Genomic DNA, 12,983 nt, shown 5'->3' on the forward strand with positions numbered 1-12,983 from the left:
GTGGGGGCTTCTCCCTCACTCATTTCCAGTGTTAATGGCTATAACTGGAGCCAACTGGGGTTAGTCTAACTCGAGACAGAGACTTTAAGGAATATTCCCAAGCAGCTGCCAAAACTACCTTTGTTTCGGGGACATTCCTTGCCCGCTCTGGCCCAACGTGGACTGCCTACCCCTTCTCCCCCTTGCTGGTGGGAAAGCATGGTGTCTGCTCCTCTGTTGGAGTTGATGAGCTCTAAACCGGGAATCCTTTCTCTGCCTCCTGGCAGCACTTTGTTTCTTCTGTTTCCCCCTTCTCGTGTTTCTGTACCAACGTGCGTGCAGCCTGCATGACTAGCCTCTAGATCATGCACCACAGCTCCTTCTCTCTCCACTGTCAAGGAACAAAAAGAGCAGCCCCTGGACCTAACACGCCCCACTCCGGATCTTCCCACGCATGTCTCAGGTAAACATTCAAAGTGGAGTGGGTCCAGGTGAAATGTAAATCAGTATTGGAACTAAGTTAAGTTTGTTGGTTTAATTAAGATAGACATGTCTTTGAAGTTACAGCAGTAAATGTGAAACTTCGAAGTTTACTGAAGGTCAGATAAGCTCGTGTTATTTGTTAAAATCTGTTAGCAAAGAGATGACTAAACTGATGGTTAATTATCTGTCTCAAAGTTTTAATGGGTAATTGCTGAAGTAGCTTTTGAAGTCTTTCGTAACCTGAAAGTTTTAAGTTTTGCTTGGATAACAAATGGAATTAAATTATGGACATCTAGGTCTTAACCAAACAGGATAAAATGCTAAGTCATTAATTACTGGATGTAGGTTTGTGCTTTTGACTTCTTACTGCAAAGAGACTAAGAATATTTAAATCTGTTGGTAAACATGTTTTACACTTAACTGATTCATAAACTGGCATCTAAAGAATTCTGTTGTAACAGTTCACAATTGGTTAATAACTAAAGGTGTTTCTAAGAATACAAAAATCTGCTTAGTGTAATTAAGACAGATGGAAATAAAGGAAACAACTCTATGGAAAGTAGATGATATGTAAAAAAATATTTAAGGAATGGAAATGCATTTTATTAAAGATAAAAGATAATTTTGTCCTAAATAAGATGGTTGTTTGGAAGAAAATGGCTTGGGATAAAACCTGAATGCAAAGGAAAGTTGTAAAAGATTTGGGAAGGGAAATCTTCAGAAAAGGAATTTTAGATATGGTCAGGAAAGACTAAGAAAGAAAGAAAAACAGCTCCCAAGGTGATTTAACGCTCTCCTAACATACCACCACATAGATTATACTTCTAAGTGAAAGGGCCATTTGGCCTTGAGAGACTGGGTAAGCGGCCCAACCTTGAGGGACAGCAAAAACACCCTGTTACCATCCCCCATTGCCTGTAACCATTGAAACTCACTCTTATTCATAAAGACTAAAAGGGGAGACTGATCACCTCCCATTAGCCAGGTATACCCAGAGTGGGAGTGTCCAACCTGTTTGAATCTGAAGAGTGCCTGACTGTGTGAATCTGTCTGTATGGTTCCACTGCTTCGGATACGAGGTCTGAGTGGGCTGCACCCTAAGTCATATGGCATAACAGTCATCTGCTCCACGGAGTAGCCTGTCCGGGGCTTACGCGGACAGACCTTAGCTGAGACGCTTCTAAGTTTCTGCGAGAGACGCAAGCAGGACAGCATCTTGAAAGATCCCCCTTTGTCTGCGACATCTTGAATGATGGGAGGGAAACCTAGTAAACCTACTACCTTAAGACTGCATACTTAAGAATTTAAAAAAAAAAAAAAAAGGAAAAGACACTGGTATAGAAAAGCTGGTTTTCTCTCTGTTTAAAAGGACAAAGTTTTCTTAGGTTAATTGAAATGTAAATGGTTTTCTCTTTGCGTGCCCAGAAAAACCAGTTTCTATGTTTTGTTTTATCAGATCTTTAACATCCCTAATCGTATCTAAGCAAGTGCTTTAAAAAGTTTTGACAAACTTGCCCAAGATTTAAATCTCGAACTAAGTCTTGATTCTCTTGTAAAAGTTTTATCTTCAAGGAGATTCATATAAAGTACTTACAGGACAAATACAGGTATTCAATATATTAAACTAAATGGGTAAGAATTTCCAGAACTAACTAAAGCTGCATTCACCAGATTTAGTAACATGGGACTAAATGAACTAAAAGATTATAGTATTGTATCTCTTAATGTTTTGTCTTGTTTTAGACATTGCTGGTTCTCTAATGTTTGCTCTTCCAGACTAGGGATACTTTTTCTTAAGTTATCTGTAACTTACAGAGATGTAAAAGTGCTCATTTGTAATCGAATCAAGGCATTCAACTTTTCTATCTGAACCCTCTGAAACCAAAAGGTCTTGTAAGTATTCTTTCTTCCATGGCAATCAGTCATTTGCATAAGTTTAATAAGAATCTGTTCTCCTGGGGCACCTGGGTGTCTCAGTGGGTTAGGGCCTCTGCCTTCAGCTCAGGTCATGGTGTCAGGGTCCTGGGATCGAGCCCCGCATTGGGCTCTCTGCTCAGCGGGAAGCCTGCTTCCTCCTCCCTCCCTCCCTGCCTCTCTGACTACTTGTGATCTCTATCTATCAAATAAATAAATAAAATCTTAAAAAAAAAAAAAAGAATCTGTTCTCCTTGTAACAGGACACCATTGGAAACATGGGTTATTTTACCAAGGCTTTGACTGGAATGTCATATTTGAGAAAGACATGCTATAGACTCAGATATGACCAGACAGCTTTAAGGAACTAAGGTTGACTTTATGAAACCTGGAGCCATAAAGCCCTTTGGAACTGTTGGCCTGATAACTTGCTTACAGAGTTCCCAGCAACCTCACCAGGTGAGTAAAGAATGTGACTTCCTGGCAGGATACTTTGGGAACCTCAGGAAGAGGCATTTGCCCAAATCGACAGGTATTGCAGACACGCCTGATGGCAAGTACATGGCTTGGCTTCTGGCCCAGAGAGGCTACTAAAAAGTTCAACCTAGAGATTCCTTATAAAAAGTTCCAGCAAAGCAGATTCTAAAAGATCTATATGATCACACTCACTGTTCTTGCTGAGCTTATGTAAATAATTAGGCCAAGTTTGTTAAAACTGGACTTGTTTTTCAAATGAATTAGTCCTGATTTGGCTATCTCTAGAAATGAGGGTTAGAGAGAAAAATTATGTTCAGTAACACACCTTTATGGATATTAAATTCTAGATTTGATTGTCTTTAAATGTTTGTTTAACTAAGCTAAACAATTTGAGGTAAACTTAAGAGAAGTTGCACAATATCTTCTTTAGTTGATCTTATTATTTTGTGGGGATATTAGCAGAACCCCATGGCACATGATAAAACAACTAGAAAAATGGGATTGATTCCCCAACAATTGTATAACTTAACTATCACCTTGTGTGTGACTGGAATAATGAAATTGCCTATAAGTCAGCATACTGCACTCTATAGGATTAACTATGGACTTGTGGAGAAAATGGATGACCCCACTTTCTTTATGATTGGATCGGATGATGCATGGGGGACTCCCCTTACCTCTTGACAAGTTTTCTCCCACTTGCCAATGAACCTCTGTAATCAGGATATTGTTAAGGCTGGACCACTCAAAGGGCTTCTTAATGGTTTCATCCCTTAGTCATATTTATCCTAGAAGCCACCTTTGTTGAGGTACAATTGCAAACAGATGCTTTAGCTAAGCATAGAACAGCCCTCCTTATAAAAAAAGCCTCAAAGCTCACTATGGGACAGTCTCTGACTGTAATGATTTCACATCAGGTCCAGATTTGTCTTAGAAGCCAAAGGCCACCAATGGATGATGGAGTCAACTTATTAAATACTGGGCTGCACTAACAGATATGCCAGAAATAATACTTAAAACTTGTCAAACTTTAAACCTAGTTATCCAAATGCCTGAACCTGACCACTGTACTTCTTTCTCTATAGAGCAAAACTGTTCAGAGTTTATTGATCTTGCTTACTCTAGTTGGCCAGATTTAAGATGCCCCTGTTAAAAATACGAATGACAGTTGGTTTACTGATGATAATACTTTTCATAAAAAGAATAGAAAAGCTAGATATGCCATAGTTCTCACTAGCACTTTGCAACTGCCAAAAACCTTAAAAATAATTAACACTGACTCCAAATATGCCTTCCTGGTACTACATGCCCATGGAGCTATTTGGAAGGAAAGGGGATTACTGTTGAGCCATAACTCCCCAATCAAATATGGGCCTAAGTTACAAAACCCTCCTTATCGCTATACTGAGGATGGTATATATCAAATCTGGGATACATATTTGTGGCTCACACCCACAATTGGACGACTCAGTAAAAAGGCAGTTTAATGCCAGAAACAAAGAAATCATACATATGATACTTGGGCAAATAACACGCGACATCTAGGATGGCTATCATTAGAAATGTGTTCCCAAATAATAGTGTTCCAGGCTAATGACTGGTTTGCTACTGATTGGGCAAGGCAACCTGGCATTAGATGGTCAGCTCCAAACAGAACCTACTGGATATGTAGAACTTAACCTGTGGCCCTGCCTTCCTCCAGGGTGGATAGGTCGCTGTACTTTAGGATTTGCCTGGATTCATGGGCGCATTACTAAAACCATCACCACCCCAGCTAATCTCCCCAATTTAAAGCAAAGATGGACACGATCTGTTTTTTAAATGGTATGATCCCACTTAGCATCCATTTTTGTTCCGTCTGTGGGACTAGAGGATGTCATGTGGCATACAGAAGCCCTTAATAAATATACTACAAAGGCACTCACTCAGTGATTCACTAAATAGCATCTCCCTACTTAATACCGAAGGCTCACAGGTAACGCAAGGTGGTCCTACAAAGTAAGATGGTCTTAGATGTCCTGACAGCAGCACAGGGAGGCACATGCGCAATTATCAAAGCAGAATGTTGTGTGTACATCCCAGACTATCACAAAAATGTCACAGGACTAATAAAAGATATGAATACCCAGATTAAGGCTCTACAAGATCTTTCTCGCTCTCTCAGTGAATGGTTAAGTTCCTGGTTTGAAGGAGGACTATGGCCAACAATTAGAAATCTCCTTTTCGGGCTTCTCATTTTTATGACCTTATTAATCTAAATATGTTGCTTTGTTCAGTGTTTCTCTACTTGGTGCCGAGACTCCATTGCTGCAATGACTTCACGATGACAGATGATCCTTACCATGCACAGAGACACTTCTTCACTGTCAGCGCTGGATTCAGCTGCCTCCACCTTTCGCAACTCCCCTATACGTTCTTCCACTGATCAATGTTGACCTGAGTAGGTAGGGACAACTCTACGCCCCTATTCAGCAGGAAGAAGTTACAGAAGATGAAACCTTCCACCTTCAATTACCTTAAAGATTTAAGGGTTAAGGGTGCCTGGGTGGCTCAGAGGGTTAAGCCTCTACCTTCGGCTCAGGTCATGATCTCAGGGTCCTGGGATCGAGTCCCACATCGGGCTCTCTGCTCAGCGGGGAGCCTGCTTCCTCCTCTCTCTCTGCCTGCCTCTCTATCTGCTTGTGATCTCTGTCTGTCAAATAAATAAATAAAATCTTTAAAAAAAAAAAGATTTAAGGGTCAAAATTGTTCAGGGGGGAATGATGAGGGAGCAGGAGGCTGGCTGAGGACAAAGCAAAAGCTGGCACCTTGCACCCCCTCTCCACCTGCTCCCCTCGGTAATATGTGTCACATTCCTCAGGCACCCCTGACTGCCCTAAAAGAGAAACAAATAGTTAACTTGCAGAGATCACAATCCTGCAAGGCAGGAGTCTCCCTTGGTTTACAAATGTCCTTGAGATTTACAACTAAGAAGTTACCTTATCAATAGCACAATTTCCAGAGGCAAATAACTCAGTTCCTCAAGCCATATAAAGTTAAATTTCTTCTAAACCCAAATCTCACTCACAAGGACACTTGATAGCAGGAATGTAACATTCCACCAGGAGACTCCCAATTGTCTTTATGTTAGTGCCTCATTAGAGGGAAAGTGGCCTTGGCTTGATAGTAACCAGGCCTTCAATATCCTGACAGTCTTCTTTACCCCAATAGCCCTTCTGAACACCCCTTTGTCCTCACCTACCCAACTCCTGTGTATATAACCAGCCACTCCACACATGCCCAGCGCAGCATCTCCGTCTGCCCACAGGTCCTGTACCCGTGCTCTAATAAACCACCTTTTTGCACCAAAGATGTCTTAAGAATTCTTTCTTAGCTGTTGGCTCCGAACCTCACCCCACCGAACCTCACCTAGGTTCAAGAACTTCATCAGTAGGTGTGTGCTGGTTTTGTTTTCTTCAGATAACTGACAAAATTTTAAAATCCCTATATATTTGTTACTCAGTAATTTATCAATATTTTTATGAAAGAATACATTAGGAGGCTTTTATAGCTACAGAAGTCAGATTAATTAAGCATAAACAATGAAAGACTAACAGAGTCTGGCAAATGCTGGAGCCAGAGGAACCTAGCAGTCTCCAGATTCCGAATACCTGCTCTCAGGTATACAGACACCATTCTCCAGCAAGCTTTCTCCACCGGGGCCTGAAATGCCCCCACCCTCTAACCCCCTCCAGGGTCCCACGTTACTTCCATGTAGTTACTTAAAAATAACAACAAAAAACACACCAACACGACAAGCACAAAAAACAACCCAACAAAATACCTTTACCTAGAGCTCCATCGAGTCCCCTGATGCACCTGCCTGTCCTTGGTGCAAGCACTCCAGACCAGGGGACTGACCCTGATGAGAAGGCTGCAGTTGTGGAATTCTCCAGAGACAAGTGGAACATGCCTGAAGTCCACTCCAGACCAAGAAGTATCCCTAGGTGAGCTATTAATAGTGTACCAGAGAAAGCTTTTTGTCTCATCCTTAAATGTGAGCAAGTGTGCAGGTTTCTTTTTTTTTTTTAATTAATTTAAAAAAAAAGATTTTATTTATTTATTTGACATAGAGAGATCACAAGCAGGCAGAGAGGCAGGCAGAGAGAGAGGAAGCAAAGCAGGCCCCCTGCTGAGCAGAGAGCCCGATGCGGGACTTGATCCCAGGACCCTGAGATCATGACCTGAGCCGAAGGCAGGGGCTTAACCCACTGAGCCACCCAGGCGCCCCCCCCCGCTTTTTTTTTAAGCAAAGGTAAACCCAGAAAGAAATTTTTAAGTCTAAGTTTCTTGTAAATTTGCATAAATAAGTAAACCCTTGTAATCTGAGTGTTCTAAAGCTGATTTTTCAAACTGCCAGTCAGTATCTTAATGATCATGAAATCAATTCAGGAAGTCATCATCAGTAGTGAATTTTCAATGAAATCTAGTAGAAAAATCTGAAAATACCTGTAGCACAAAATGAGGTGATTGTTTTCATTTATGTACTTATGAGTGCATTCAGGATTACAATATATAATGTATTCCTTCCCCGGTTTGCTAGTTCAATCACACCGAGTGAACACAGTTCCGTGGATAATAGCTCGAGATTGACAAGCCTGAAAGGTGACTCAGCTCCAAGCCACTCAGGACTCAGGATTGTCTGATCCCAGCTCTGCCCTCCACACTGTGAGACCTTAGGCAAGTCATGTGATGCCTTTAAGTCTTCATTCTCTCATCCGTTAAGGGTAATACCCATCCTTCCTGCCTCATGGGATTATCTTGAGAACTGGATGAAAGTGTGCTCTTAAACACTGGCAAGAACTCCATAAATCTAAGTTGCAGGGATTCTCGTTATCACTGTAAAAGTCCTTGGGATTGGCAGTCTCTCTCTGGGGCACTTAGATGGTAATTCAAGTGTAGAATATAAAACCCATGTCTTTGAAAACTTAGCCTGTCCCCCCAAATATTGCTTCTTAACACTAAATGCAAGTCATTTCTGGAAGACAAGTAGGTTTGAGTCCTGGCTGCAGCAGGATAGCCGGTAGTCCTCTGGGATTCCACAGAAAGGGGACCCTCTTCACAAGGAAATCCGCCTCCCTGGACCCAATCTCTCAAATACCCTTTAAAACTCTGTGGAACCAACCTGCAGACTTCCAGTCCTGCAAGTCCTGGATCCACGTTGCCTGCTGCCGGTTGGGCAGGACTGCGGAGTCTATGTTAATGTGAATCCTGAAGGATGAGCTGACACTTTACCCCTGGAGGAATCCCATTGTACAAATGAAAAAATAGGCTCAGAGCTATAGGAACCTGCCTAAGGTTGCATTCTTAAAAATCAAGCTCCTGCCTGCGAAACTCCTCTGATACTAGAACAGGCTTCAAGTGATGGGCATCTTTAATTGTGCTTGAATTAGCAGAATCCACTTTTCGGTGGGAGAATGGACCCTGTCCTCTCCTTGAGCCACAAAGCACCTTTCTAGAGACAGTCTGGGAACACCTCATAAGAGCCCAGCCTCTGCTTTGCCATTACATTCTCTGGCCCTCCGGGACACACTTGGCAATGGATGGCCTCTCTCCTTGGTCTCCAATTCCTGTCCTTGGAATGGCACCCTGGCTCCCACTTGAAGTAGAATTGGGTGGCCTTAAAAAAGAATTCAGGAGTGAGGAGAGGGGATTGGCTACATGAGGGAACTTTTGGGGCAACAGAAAACGTTTCATGATTGTGGCATTGGTTACATTTTACAAAACCCCTTTAATACAAAAAATGAGTAGGGCGCCTGGGTGACTCAGTGGGTTAAACTGCTGCCTTCGGCTCAGGTCATGATCTCAGGGTCCTGGGATCGAGTCCTGCATGGGGCTCTCTGCTCAGCAGGGAGCCTGCTTCCCTCTATCTCTCCAGCTCTCTGCCTGCCTCTCCATCTACTTGTGATCTCTCTTTGTCAAATAAATAAATAAATAATCTTAAAAAAAGGGGCGCCTGGGTGGCTCAGTGGGTTAAAGCCTCTGCCTTCAGCTCAGGTCATGATCTCAGGGTCCTGGGATCGAGCCCCACATCGGGCTCTCTGCTTAGCAGGGAGCCTGCTTCCCCCTCTCTCTCTGCCTGCCTCTCTGCCTACTTGTGATCTCTCTCTCTCTGTGTCAAATAAATAATATAAATCTTTAAAAAAAATCTTCAAAAAATGCTTAACTTTTCTTATAAATGATAGCTCAATAAAGTTTTTTTTTCAATTTATTTATTTTTAGAAAAACAGTATTCATTATTTTTTCACCACACCCAGTGCTCCATGCAATCCGTGCCCTCTATAATACCCACCACCTGGTACCCCAACCTCCCACCGCCCCCCCGAATAAAGTTGTTTTTTAAAAAAAATTTTTAAAAAGATTTTATTTATTTAACAGACAGAGAGATCACAAGTAGGCAGAGAGGCAGGCACATAGAGAGGGGGAAGCAGGTGCAGGCCTCAATCCCAGGATATTGAGACCATGACTTCAGCCAAAGGCAGAGGCTTAACCCACTGAGCCACCCAGGTGCCCCAGTAAAGCTGTTTTTTTAAAAACTCAAAGAATGCACAGTTCAGATATCCATTCATTCTGTGTAAATTTTACATAGAAAGAAAAAAACTAAATTGTTGACATATAATTGTTAATTATACATATGCTGAAGTAATGGCTGCATTTCCTTTGAAAGGCACAGAGATAAAGTATAATGGATAGAGTTATGATCAAGTATAAAAAAATTTAAGTGTACAATCTAGGCTAAATCTAGGTAAAATTCTTTTACCTTTGGTGTATGTTTGAAAATTTCATTTTATAATGTGCGGGAGAAACCACATAACCTCGGGTTTCTGGCAGGGCCAGAGAGCCCCAGTTGAACCAACTTTTCCACAGATAGACAATACAAGCTCTGGGAGAAAAGTCTTTAAAAACCAGCTACTGAGAGTGATTGAAAACAGGCAGAAACTGAACGGGAATCAACGACTGGAAGAAAGGCACAAGACTATGTGAGTTTCCTGGTTTTGTTTCTGTTTAACCACTCTGGGCCTGAGGCACCATGGAACCTCCAGTGGCAATCTGTAGTCTTGCAGGCTAGAAGATCCAGAGTACAGGGTTTGGAGGAACCATAGTCTCTGAGCATGAAGAGGGAAAGAACAGAAAAGAGCCAAAGAGAGGATTCCCAAATTCTGTATATAAATTCTGCCCAAATCTCTGGCTGATCTCTGAGCTGTTCATGCACAGCCAAGCTAAAATAACTGATCTAAAATTTAAACCACTTCCCACTGCAGGGGAGACACTTTGCAGTTGAGTTCAGCCAAGTTAACTGCCTATTTAAAAATAACAATTTTAAAAAATAATTATTTTCAGAGGAAAAGAACAGAATTCAGAGTTTCTACAACACATCATAAATTATCTATGTTACAATGCTTAGGATATAATCCAAAATTACTCACTATACAAATAAAGAGAAAGATACGGTTTATTCTCAAAAGACAAGCAAAAGAGACCAAAAGAGTCTCCAAAGATTCTTAAACCAGCTAAAGAAATTATGTTCAGGAGTGTAAAAAAAAAATTCTTATACTGAAAGAAAAGATAGCAAATCTCAGCAGAGCAGTTGGAATGGAAATTTTAGAACTGAAAAATATACCATTGGGGGCAGTCCCCCGCCCCCCGTAGTGTGCCTGCTGACCTCTCACATGACCACCACACTCAAAACACTATGGTCACCAGATGTGTGGGGATGTTTTCCATGCCAAGCAATTCTGAGACACCAGCTGTGTGTCCTGCAATTTAAAAATCACACAATCTACCTGGAGACAGAGTCAGATCCCACAGGTAAAGGTCTCAGGCCCACAAGACTGCCCCCCTCAACTTCAGATGCCAACCAAAGATGGTTGTCACCTGTGCTTCTGAGCCATCTGTTATACATCAGAGGGTCTCCATTACCCCTCCTCAGGTTGGATTATCAGGGGAACACTTAACTACCAGGTTTTATTTTTTTTTTTAAAGGAATGATAAAGGACACAGACTAATGGCTGGGTGAAGAAAGATCTAGGGTGAGGTCTGGGAGGATCCTGAGACCCTCCTGGGCTCAGGAAGTGTGAGCGCACAACCCTTCCATAACCTTTCCAGTGTGGATATGTTCACCAACCTGGAAGCTCCCCAAACTCAGTACTACTGGGGTTTTATGGAGGCCTCCTCATAGAGGCACGGTCAATCAAACTCCATTTCCAGCCTCTTTCCCTCTCTGGAAAATCGGGCTGAAAATTCCAAGTTTATAATCATGGTTTTGTCTTTCTGGTGACCAGCCCCAATCCAGGAACACATCTCCCCACCCCCACCCCAAGTCACCACATTAGAACATAAGATGTTCTTAGTACTGTTACCACTTAGAAATTTACCAGGTTTTCAAGAGTGTCAGGAACTGGGGACATGAACCAACAGGTGTATTTTCTGTTTCTCACAATCTGAAATTAAAGGCTTTAGTAGATGGGCTTAGTAGCAGAATGGAGATGACAGAGGAGTCAGGGAACTTGAAGCTAAGTAGATACAAATTATCCAATCTGAAGAAGGAACAGAAAATACTAAAAAGTGGGGATGGAGTGGAAATTAAGGATTTGTGGGATAATATCTCAAAGTTTAACTTCTATGTGATTGGAATCCTAGGAGATGGGTAAGTATGGGGGAGAGAAAATATTTAAAGAAATAATGGCTAAAAACTTGGAGAGACATAAATTTATAGATTCAAGAAGCTCAGTGAATAAGCAATAGGCTAACGCAAAACTCCCCTGGGTGCCTCCTCATCAAACTCATTTTGACCAAACTTAAGACAAAATGTTGGAAGCAGCTAGAAGGAACAGGAACAATGATTTGAGTGACTACTAACCTCTCATTGGAAACACGAGGCCAGAAGACAGCACAAAATGTCTTTCACAGGCAGAAAGAAAAGGGTCACCTCAGAAATCTATATCTGGTGGAAACCTCCTTCAAGAATGAAGACAAAATAACCACATTATCAGATAAAAGAAAACTAAGAGAATGTGGAGACATGCACTGCAAGAAATGCTAAAGGACAGTCTTCAGGCTGAAGGAAGAACATACCAGAGAGAAGCTCAGATATTCAGGAAGGACGGAAAGTCACCAGAAGGAGCAAATATGTGTGCAAATACAGAAGACTTTCTCTTGACACACCCGCGTTGTAGAGCGGTGCTAAGTCCTGCACCTGGCGGGTGTTCGCACAGGCTTGGGGCTCTGCAACTGGAGCAGGCAGGGTCTGTGCCCGCCAGGGTGAGCATGCTTGATTGGTGCACCATTTCCTGTTCTGTCCCCTGCCCCCCTGCAGCTGGGCCTTGCCTGACTCAGCCCCACCACAGCTTCAGGTTTGGATAAGGCTCCCACAGCCCACAGCCCCCACTATGCCAGCCTGAGGACAGAAGGCTTCTTCAAGTCAATGCTGACTGCAGAGGGAGGCTGGAAGGGACAGAAAGGTCTGGAAGAGGTGAAGGTGCTGCTGGGAAAGACCACTAGAAAAGGCCGGCTGAAAAAAAATCTAAGATTGAGACAAATCAAGTACATAATGCGGCAGAAATCAAAGAAAAGCAGAACTTTTTGACAGTGAAAACCTGCTGCTGTGGTTGATCCCATTAGAACAGGATATAAGGTGAAAATCGCGGATGGGATCGGGCAGATAAGGTAATGCGGATTTCACAGACTTAACTGGAGTTCATCAATTCCTCACTGAGAATGTGCAGGTGCATTTCACAGAGGTCATTTGGTCTTTTCGTAAAGAACACAAATGAGAAGAGTTACTGCAACAATGTCTTGAAACCATCTCTGTGGAAGACAGTTCAAAAAGAAGTCAAACAGATACAGTTCTCTTCTTGGATAGAAATAAAGCAGAAACCAGGCAGTGGGACTGCCTGACTCAGGTTGAGAAAGCACGAGAAGAGAGAGAAAGAGCCCTCCTACAACACGGAACAGATCCTAGAGAGGGATTGGTGAATGTTCTAAAGAAAATTTTCAAAAATGAAGAGGATGATAGGAAGTGAACCGTTAATAAAGCCTCGGCAGAGAAGCAAGCCAAAGGAAGGTACAGAATTCTTTGTTTGAGACTTTAA

The 12,983-nt window shown here is 42.3% G+C and overlaps 1 pseudogene; it reads left to right on the plus strand.

The window, feature by feature from the left end:
* Window positions 1-11,535: 11,535 nt before the first annotated feature.
* On the plus strand, window positions 11,536-12,983 carry LOC122894478 (annotated as a pseudogene).

Source organism: Neovison vison, chromosome 13 (genome assembly GCF_020171115.1).
Source record: "Neovison vison isolate M4711 chromosome 13, ASM_NN_V1, whole genome shotgun sequence".
NCBI lineage: Eukaryota > Metazoa > Chordata > Mammalia > Carnivora > Mustelidae > Neogale > Neogale vison.